Genomic DNA, 10,866 nt, shown 5'->3' on the forward strand with positions numbered 1-10,866 from the left:
CATCACTCATCAGACCAATGATTGAGTACAATGCCCCATTGAATGTATCTGACCCGACACTTGCAGCAGCTGGAGAGGCCACAAAGTTCCTCACCAAAAGGATAAAGGGTCTCAAACATCTGTCCTATGCTGCCCGACTGAAAGAACTCCAGCTCTATTCAGTCGCCACCGCTTGCTCAGAGGTGAACTTTGCCTAACATACAAGGCCATGTCAAACCCAGATTTGATGAATATGCTTCACCTCAAAAATCTAGATCCATCAGAGCCACAAGGGCGGGAGACTTAAACCTCAACACGGCTATTAATAGGACGTGCTGGAGGGATAGATTCATCACCCAAAGACTCCCTATGCTGTGGAATAAAATCCCGGTATATGTGAGGCAGAGCACCTCGCTGGCCTTGTTCAAGAGAAATCTTGACCAATGGATGGGAGATCGCAGATATACCCCAGGGATTACCTCAGTGTCACTGCTCAACAGAGGCACAGCAAAATAATGGGTATAGTTCCCCATACTAAAGGGGTGGCGTAAGCCACAAAACTATGGGCTAGGCTTGTAAATGCCCTCGGGCAGATAGCCTAGTATGAACCTATGAACCTATGAACCTATGAACCTGGGTGTAATCAAAGGACCGGAGCCCACCAATGTCTCTGTGAATGACTTCCATGATGATGTGCCCCATAGCCTTGCAGAACAGTCCAGTCAGGCATATAGGGCAATAGTCCCTCTCGTGCATTGTGGCGCCACCTGTGTGGAGTGTGATAACTGTTGCTGTGTGCCATTCAGGGGCCACAATGTCTGATACAAGGCTATTACTGAATATGGTGGCCAAGTGGAGAGACATGTCGTTCAGAGGTTTGTGTAAATCATAGCCTGGGATGTTGGACGGTCACATGGAGTCAGTGTTCCAGGCCTTATAGAGTGCAGGTTAGTACTGTGTAGTTGTGACCGCAGGGACACCACAATGTTCCTGCATGGATTGTGGTCCTGTAGGGAGTGAGAGGGTGTAATGTTAGCATTGAACCCATCCGCCCGCATGTTGCCAACATCACTTGGTTCTGTAATGTTCCTGAGTAACTGTTGTATGTCAGAGCAGATGTGGGTATTGCCATTGACTACTGACATACCTCTATAATGCCTTGTGGTACAGCCTGGAATATGTTGCAGTAATGTTTACGTAGCTAGGTTCGGAGTATGTGATGAGGGATCCCGTAGCCCTACTGAGGCTGACCAGTGAGCTACCCCACCCATGGGATTGTACTCCACTTTGCAACAGCCTCCACCTGTTGTTGTAAATTATGTCTATGGAACTGGACCCCCAGAGTGGCGTCCATTATCTGGTGGGTACCATCATGGCTCTGTGTGGAATAGCATGATCCATGCAGTCGTGTCTGTGCTAATGAAGTGCACTGGGGTATGTTTCAGCATTTGTATGTGCATTGTCCATCTGCATGAGTGTCATGACATTAACTACTGCTATCATAAGATGTCTGTAGTAGGCGTTGTAGTACTCTTGTACTGTGTATGCCATGAAGGGTGTGGTGCCAAGATGTGGATAACAAGGGTGATTAGCATATGTTCGGAATCCACCAACGAGCGGATAACCCCAGGTGTGGAACACCAGTCACATGTTGGTAGTGTCCATGTCTAGGATATTGTTGGTCTTGGAGGTGGTGTGTATGGGTTGATCCAACTGAGTGGAGGTTATGAATCCTGGACAGTGTTGGCCTAATGTGTCCATACATGATTGGCTATCCCAGTTAAGTGTGGGGTAGTGTCAGTCTCACATCAGCAGTACCTGTCTGAACACTACTGTCCAGTACACCAAGAAATGAGGTCTGGTAACCATGGGGTATGTTGTTGAATTCGTAGCATGCTACAATGTGTTTAGCAGTTCTGGCTACAGTTAGTTGCACGTGGAGCACCTCTGATGCATTGTGCTAAGTAACTAGCCAGGATGTGTGTACAACATAGTGGAATATGGGAACACCTAAGCCGTGGGTGTGCCGGGCCAGGTTACATGACTGAAAGGTGTGGTCTGTGTATAACCTGTCATTGCAGGTGTGCTCTGCAGAGCCTAGAGGCAGGTCCCAGTCACTGCAGAGATATTGAAGTGGTCCATTATAAGGAGTGCATTGCCTGCGTGCGTCAGAGATGAAGATGTCAAGCATTGCATCACATGACCCCATGTTTTGCTTGCCTGTTCCCGTTCTGGTGGTGAATGTAATTGGAAACTGTGCAAGACAGGCAGTATAGAAGCAGCAAGAGCCTTACATGTTATTTGTACACCCAGGGCTGACAGGTGCAGGTCATCTGTGCCAAAGCATAGTGTTTTTTTGACCATGTCAGTCAAAGAGGACAGATACCAGATGCCTGTGGAATGACAGCAGAAGCATAGGCAACTGTTGAAGTGACACAGTCAGTCGTTGTACAGTGGTATCAGGTCCGGATGAATGCATAATGCTCCCCAGGGCTTGGCCCACACCTTCAGGGCTACAAGACCAGTGAGCTGTTGCATGTCCCTGCACACGTAGTCTGTGAAGTTGCATCTCAGGGCATTCATACTAACATGGAGAATGACAGTCAAATTGTACCTGGTGAGGTGTGGCATGGGTGCGTAGGTTATGTTGCAGAACCAGTTACCCGACAGCAAGATGTAAGCAACTATCACCTTGTGTAGCCTGCTGAGTGGGACATCAGTGTGACCGCCTATCGAGTCACCTATGACTGGTGTGTTGTGTATGTTATAACACCCTATTGGCTGTATGTGATGGGCACACATGAGTCTGTGGGCTATAAGTTATTGTTGTTGTGTTTGGTGATGGGGGCTGCCTTTGGTGCCTACACAGAGTATGGAGAGGTACTGCACAAGTTGTACTCGTATGTGTGGCCTGTGGTGGTGGAGATCTTGTGAGACTATGTGATGAGTGAGGTGTGTTGCAAATGTTACACATCCCCACATGATTGTCAGGTTCAGTCAGGGTTGGTGACAGCATTACCCCCTGCATGGCTGCATATGTGCATATCCCACAGGCTGTAGTGTTGTATGTTGGGAGGTGAGCATTGACTGTGTACATGAGACAATTGCTCTATTGCCACATGTACACCATATTCATCATATAGACAGGCAATAGCACTGGTACGTGACAGTTGGACATGCCTGTATATACAACCATGTCTCACAAAATATGTGAGTTACATGTGTACAACAGCTGTTGTACTGTAATCAAGCTTGAATTGTAAGGACAGACAGTGTACTTTTGATAAATGGTGTGGAATGGATGCTATATTAATCAGTAGCTCATGAAGTGCTCACAAGTTCTGAACAAGTGCTGAGCATGAAAATACAATACAGATAGGGTGTTGGATAATATCAACCCACAAGTGGTGACGACAGTCATAATTGGTGGCACTGCACTATTACCCTGCTGAGTACGGTCTGCAAGTCCATAAACCATTATCAATGTAGATGTTAGCAGTACAGATGTAGATGACAGTACGGATGTTTGACTACATGTACCTTCATATGTCACAGGAGTGTTCTACCAGTGTCCTGTTGACAGAATCAACACTACAAAAGGTGCCAGAGTGACATGTGCATATCACACCAGTGCCAGCTACAGTAAAACAGGGTTAATGTGTTGTACTCTCCCCTCATTGTAGCTCATACCACACAGACAAATGCGAGGCATCTGGGTATGTAAGGATGTGAATGGCGATGACCTATGAGCAATACCTGTCTCAGTGTTGTGAACAACATACAGAATGGGCTTTGTGGGAGAGGTGTGTGACATATGTGCACATTCTAACAGATAATATCAGCATTGTCACCGTTAGGTGAATATCCCTGTACCCATTAACTACCACCTAGGCTGCGGTCAACATTATGGACACTGTGTAAGGGATGGTGCTGTGCAGTTCACCTCCCTGAGTTGGTGACGTCTCCAGGCCTCTTAGGTAGTCATACGAGGCACCCATGTCATGACAGGGTGCCATCCATGAGCCTGGAGATCATTGGACCGGCATATTCAGCACTCAGGTGACCAATATTGGATCACATACCACCTTTAAGGGGTATTGGCCATGCGTGGATGGGCGATACCAGCCTTCACAATCCTCACCTCCACTATGCATCATGCTGGCTACCTTGCATAAAGACATGTGCTACACTATGATGTTGGACATACTACATGTACATATCCTGATCTGAAAGACATACGTCATGGACAGCCACCATCCTACTACTAGGATCGCCACATGCTGGACAGATCCCTGTGCCATACATGTGACATACTCCTGCCATACCATGCAACCCTGTCCATCAAAGCTACACATGTCATCTCTGTCATACATGGTGTGATGACCACATGGTAGATGTATTATCAACTGTCTGGATCAGTAATGTGGCACTGATGCACCTCACGATGGCAAAATGGCTGTTGGATACAGCTAGGAAACCTTGCCCATACATGCTATAGTTGATAACCATCCCTGCGAATGACGTCCGACTAGCCATTGTCCCATGTCTATCACATGTGCAACACAGGCGATCCGTGGCAGGATGTTGAACAGCTGTACAGTGCCATGTCGATGTATATGGCAAAACACATGCATGTAAAGGTTTCCATGCGTATGTGTGCATTGTCACTGCTCAAGTCCATTAAGGCAGTGTATGTGTTGATATGTGACATATACACAGCATCAAGGTCAACAGCATTACCGTGGACACATCCAGGCATGTGCTGATAGGTAAGGACACCAGTGCAGGCAAACAGACATGCCCACATCAAGACAGCATTCACATGGAGTATGAACAATGTAATGAGGTGACACACATATATGGTGATGATATCCAATGCATAACGGGTGTTACATGTGTGTGACACAAACATGTCGGTCGTGTCAGTGTCATGATGATTTGCAAAGATAACTGTACAGATGTACTAGATTTACTAGAAATGTATGTGCAGCAGTATCTGTGTACATCTCTAACACTGTGACTTGTCACCATCATTATGTCTTACAGATAATGCCTTGTTCACGCCTGCCAGCGTACAGCCGCCAGGAGGATGATGTCCTCATCCCATACCTCCATGAGAACTACGAGGTGTTGTTCAGCCATGTGCCACAGCATTCCCAGCAGCGTGATGACCTGTGGCAGGATCTACGCAGGAGGGTGAATGATGTGGGTGGCCATAACCGCACCTACCAGCAGGTGCGCAGACACTGCATGGACTTGATACGACATGCAAAACAGTGTGCCACTGAAATCACCAGGGAACAAGGTGGAACAGGTGGTGGGCCACCAACCCAGCCCCCACTCACACACACCGAGGAGCTACTGGCCAGTCTGGGGACACCCTCAGAACAGCATCCACAAACACTAGCTGCCATTATGGAGGTGGGTGTCTCCCAACCAATGAGCCTGGAATTGCCTGGTAAGTCAGTACTGCACATATGACTATTATATCCCATTTAGTTGCATGTGTCACTGTACATTATGTAATGTAACATCATATGCAAGGTATGTTGACACACATGCTGCATACTACAGTATGCTACCCTGTGTATGCACACATGTGCATACTATATGCTATTGTACAGGCGAATGTGTTAACATGCACAGTGCACCCTGTGGCTGTCATACAGTCATGGATAATGTTCAAACTGCTGTGTCACCCCTATACAGGTACCTCTGGCGTGCCGCACAGACATCAGTCCATTGCAGGTGAGACTGTCATCAGTATCAGGCATGTTAAAGCATAGATCTATTCACCATGTGGCCAGTTAACACTTGTACACTTGATGTTTGGTCCAGTCACAATATACAGGTAGCATCACCCATCATTCACACTGGCTACCCATGTGCAATATATACAAATGAAATGATACACTGATATGAAACTACAGTATCTGTCATTGCTACATGTGTGGACAGCTGTGCATACAATGGTGGAGGTGTTGTACAATGTAGGCATATGTTCTATACATTGGAACAACACGTGTGGTATGCAAACACTACCACACAGTGAGCTAGGATATGGGCAGCCCACAGGAGTCACAATTGTGATATATGCCCATGCAATGGGTGCACACATTGTGATGTGCCATCTGACATGTCCCAGACACGTAGTATTCTGGCTGCAATATTGTCACATTATCCGATAACACATACCCCACATACCAAACATACAACCCATTGTCTGCATAGCCCTGTGGATGGTGGCATATCTGACATCTATGGGTGTATGTCACATGGGACAACACAGACATGTGAGATAGATGGCCATCACAAACATTTAGCCAACACATGTTCACACATGGCCATGGGGGATGGCCAGAGACATGTAGCCACACAGTAGATGTGATGTGTATACACCCTGTTGCACATTGTCCACACATGGTCCAATTATAGCCTTAGTTGACTGATTATACAGTTGATGTGGTATGCTGGACATCCTAAAATCCTGTGCACAGCTAGTGGAAGTGTCACTTAAGTCTACCATATAAGATGTGTTGAACATCACGACTGTGTCATAGCATGACAGTAGTCACCTGTACAGCTTCCACAGACATTGACACCACATCAGGCCACAGATACTGTACATTTCGTTTGCTGCTGTAGGACATCACCGTTAGCTGTGCACCTCGTGTGTGTGGTACATCAATGTCATGTGGGACACGGTGAATTGACAAGTCTGCCATGTGTGGACATGGTTGCCAGGCAGCTAAGACTCTATAGTAGTTGTGCAGGGGTGTCATCTGTAGGTCCTCCAGTGACCTCTCACATGACACAGCATGGTTTGGTGTGTATACACCTCAGCATCGTGGGTCACAATCTGCAGTTATGTCATGGGTATGCATGCAGTTATGGCTATGCAATGTGTGCATATTATGCACTGTATAGCAATATAGACACCTCATGATGCCATGCAATGGCACAGTGTCTGTACTTCACACTGTATAGCAATGTAGACGGCTCACACTAACTTTCCATGCCCATGCACATTTGCTAAACATGCATTCTATCTGTAGGGCATACAGACAGCACTGCAATGTGATGCCCATTATGATGCTGTACATGTGTCAGGACACCATTGTGTCAGACATGTATGCATGTTAATGCACACGTCAGCAGATTACATGTCAAGGTCACGTCAGCCATGTGTACTGTTAACCTGTTCTGGTCCACATGGTGTATCATGGGGATGCATGCTTACTACCATGATTGTGTGAACTGCATGGCTACTGATATGACACCTGCTTGCTGTAGTATGCACCCCAGGGAGGTATGCTAACTAACACTATTAATGTCTGAGCTGCATGCTGGCTGCTGTATCACATGCATGCTGCATGCCGTCTGTCAAATCACATGCATGGTGTGTCTGTGTGTGTGTCTATTGTAATTTAGAGTCTTTCTTTGTATTCACAGGTGATGTAGGTGCTTTACCCTCCTGCGGTCCATCTGATGTTAGTATCCCCACAGATACTAGCAGTGATGAACATATGCATGAGGTACAGGCAGGGTTGTCAGGGGCTGAATCTGTGCCAATGGTTGCCATCCCAGTTATGTCCTCCTCTTCCCCGCACACAGTTCTGCTGCCAACACATACCGCATCACCAGTGGCCATAGAGGAAGGACAGTCAGCGTCTGTTAGCGTGGAACAGGAGTGTGTGGTGGCTACAGAAGGTGTGTCTCCACACCATGGTGTCAGTGTAATGACTGCAGATGTGCCACACAGGCATGTGGCTGGTGCTGCTCATAGGAGGACCTCTGGAAGACATGCACCTGCAGGACAGAGAGCAGCAGCTGGTATCACCAGGCGCATGTTCCAGACTGTAATGGCAGCACAGGCACATGCTAAATGGCAGAACAGAGAAGGGCAGAGGCTGCAAAGGGCTGTTATCCATACTCTAAATGACAAAATCCAGGCATTGGCAAATGCTCAACAGCAGATTGCTGATGTTCTGGACAGGCGATTGGGTGACATGGTTGGAATCCTTGACCATGGCATGGTAATCCACGAGCATGAGCTGTCTGTGCTGGAACATCTGGTAGGAGTGAGGCGTAGGCCACATGGACATAGGCCAGCTACACCACTTAGTGCAGGTCAACATGAGTGTGCCACCTCACATGGCCGCTCCCATAGTGCCGGTAGCAGTAGCAGTGCAGCTGGTGCTGCGCTGTCCACACCAGGACACAGCAGGCCATGTGGACGTGGCCCTGGACATTCCCAGTAGGGACACGGTTCCAGTGGACATGTGTCATCGGACAGTAGCCAATCTGTACCTCCGCCTGGTAGTGCTCATGCAACGCCCAGCAGGCACAGGTCACATGGCCATGGACGGACACAGTGAGCTGTACATCCTGGTCTGTACAATCTGGAACTGTCAATAATACCCCTGTGTAGGCCTCACAAAAGGCAAAACTGTATGCACCCATACACACACAGAGCAAACACATCTGTAGGGCACCACAACACCCACATGCATACTGAACAGACATGTCCCATCAGATCACCGGCCCTTACCCACACACATGATGTCATCCATTGGTGCAGCCTATGTCCCTGGCAAACATTATCACCCTGTGCATATGATGAAGACTGTGCCGCATCCCTGTCATCCACACCATCGGTGCAGGGACATGCTCAAATGGTCTGATGCACAGGGTGAACAGGATAGTGAGAGAAGTATATATTACATTAGTTGTGTAAGAATAGTGAAAGAAGTGTATATCACATTAGTTGTGTACTGTTGACATGCACCAGACATACCATGTAGTACAGGTTTGGCATGCATTGTTATATGTTCACAGTATATGTCTCGGTAACAACCGTAACAGCATGTTGGTAATGATGCCCTGGTTCCCTCCTTATGGTCTACTTGCAAGTGCCTACAGGTAGCAGTATTTGCAGTCTCACATGTGCAACTGTGGAGTACTCACAGGCATGTATGGCAATATCAGCATGCTGTACGTAGCCTCAACCTGACTGTTGGAAAGGCTAACATACCACAGATGTCCACACATATACTGATCAAGAAGCATGTGGGCTGTTTAATAAGCTACAGTGGCTAGAGAACTGACATCCATACCAGGTCACATCACAGGTATGTTGACATGGTGCAGGGGTTGTACACAGTAGTCCGGCCGATGAGAACATTAGAGGCCACTTGATAGCATGAGGCCTCACTGTGTAGCAGTAATACCCTGTCACATTACAGGAACATGCCCACACTCACTGGGTCAACAACACTATAACGCACACTCCATAGTGTTGAGGTGAGGACCCCTGCCTATGTGGTAATCACCCTCACAGTACTGTGCACCCATACGATGTGACACAGAGGAAGAACATGTACAGGTGGCCAGTATGGCTAAGACGAATGGCATCAACAGGGTAGTAGACTGCATCACCATGAGGGGTTAGGGATCTTTTGTGTTCTGTATGGTAGCATACACCCTCACTCCATGCACCAGACAGCCATACATACACACACACACACACACACACACACACATACACACACACACACACACACACACACACACTGTGGAGACCACAAATGTCATTCGCATATGGATAGCTGAGATGTGTGTGATACACACACCACCCCTGCCTACGTCATGCTTTCCACACTGCAGTATGTACAGATCTCTACAACAGTGTACAGGGGTGTGTAACAATTCGGATGTATTCCCCACCATATGTGGCATATATGGTCACACAAGCAAACACACATGGCGGTACTGTGAATGATACACCTCCTATATGATGATATGTCTGACAGACATGCAGCAGTATTGGCCGCATTATGTGTACCAACGCTACCTCCGGCAATTGTGCTGCTATATGCACACAGGCGGATGGGTGTTACAGGTGTCAAGTGACTTACAGTCAGTAACATCTGACCGCTGTTTAGGTTTTATGTCTTCACCGTCAAGTAACAGTAACATAGCGTACTGTTTGCACATGTAATGGTAGGATAGCGTGTGACACACCTGTGAGCCATCCCCGGCAAACATCCATCTGTACAGGTGGATCACCACTTATGTACACACATCCATCCATACCTGATGTACATCCTACCGCATAGTCAGTATTTCACCATATACAGGTGTCAATGATGGGGCTGCATTGCAACTGCATGTTGTAGTTAGGCACAGATGAGTTACATACATCAGCTACTGCACATGCATGGTAGCTGCATGCACACTAAATTGTACATGTGTGTTGGTCCTAAATGCCTGTCATGTAGCCATGTTTATATGCATTGCAATTGGTGGGCGTGTGTGATAACATACATAACACATGGACTGTTGTATGATACGATGGGTGTCATGGGTGACTAGTACAGAGGAATGTGTCCTTGGTCAACATTGCTACCTCATGTACTGTTAGCATTCAACAGCCATGGACCCACCTTCCATTTGCGTGTGTGTGATTGCTGTAGCCACTTGTCTGCACGGAGAACAGCAAAAGTTATGCTATGTACATATGTGTTATGTGTGTGGTCCATGCACATATCCACTGTGATTACATGTATGTCATATCCAAACATGTGTGTTCTTTGGTGTACAGCGACAGTCATCTGTCACAGCTGTGTAAGACCCAGGGCCCCTATTATGTGTAGAGCTGACCTGGTTATGTACTTTTGGTATCATTGCAATGCATATCACATGATGGAACCCTGTCAGTACATGTGTAGTCTGCACAGTTGCTGTAGACCTATGTACAGTCCACTGGTCATGAGTCACACAGTGTTGTGGTAATGTATGGCTGTGTATTGTTGGTCCAATGACATGGTGATGTCTGAGGGCTACATAGTAGACTGCAGTGTGTACCTCTGTGATCTGCCCAAAACC

The sequence above is a fragment of the Protopterus annectens genome, chromosome 6.part0, assembly GCF_019279795.1.
Source record: "Protopterus annectens isolate FY-2018-M chromosome 6.part0, PAN1.0, whole genome shotgun sequence".
In the NCBI taxonomy this organism is placed as follows: domain Eukaryota; kingdom Metazoa; phylum Chordata; order Ceratodontiformes; family Protopteridae; genus Protopterus; species Protopterus annectens.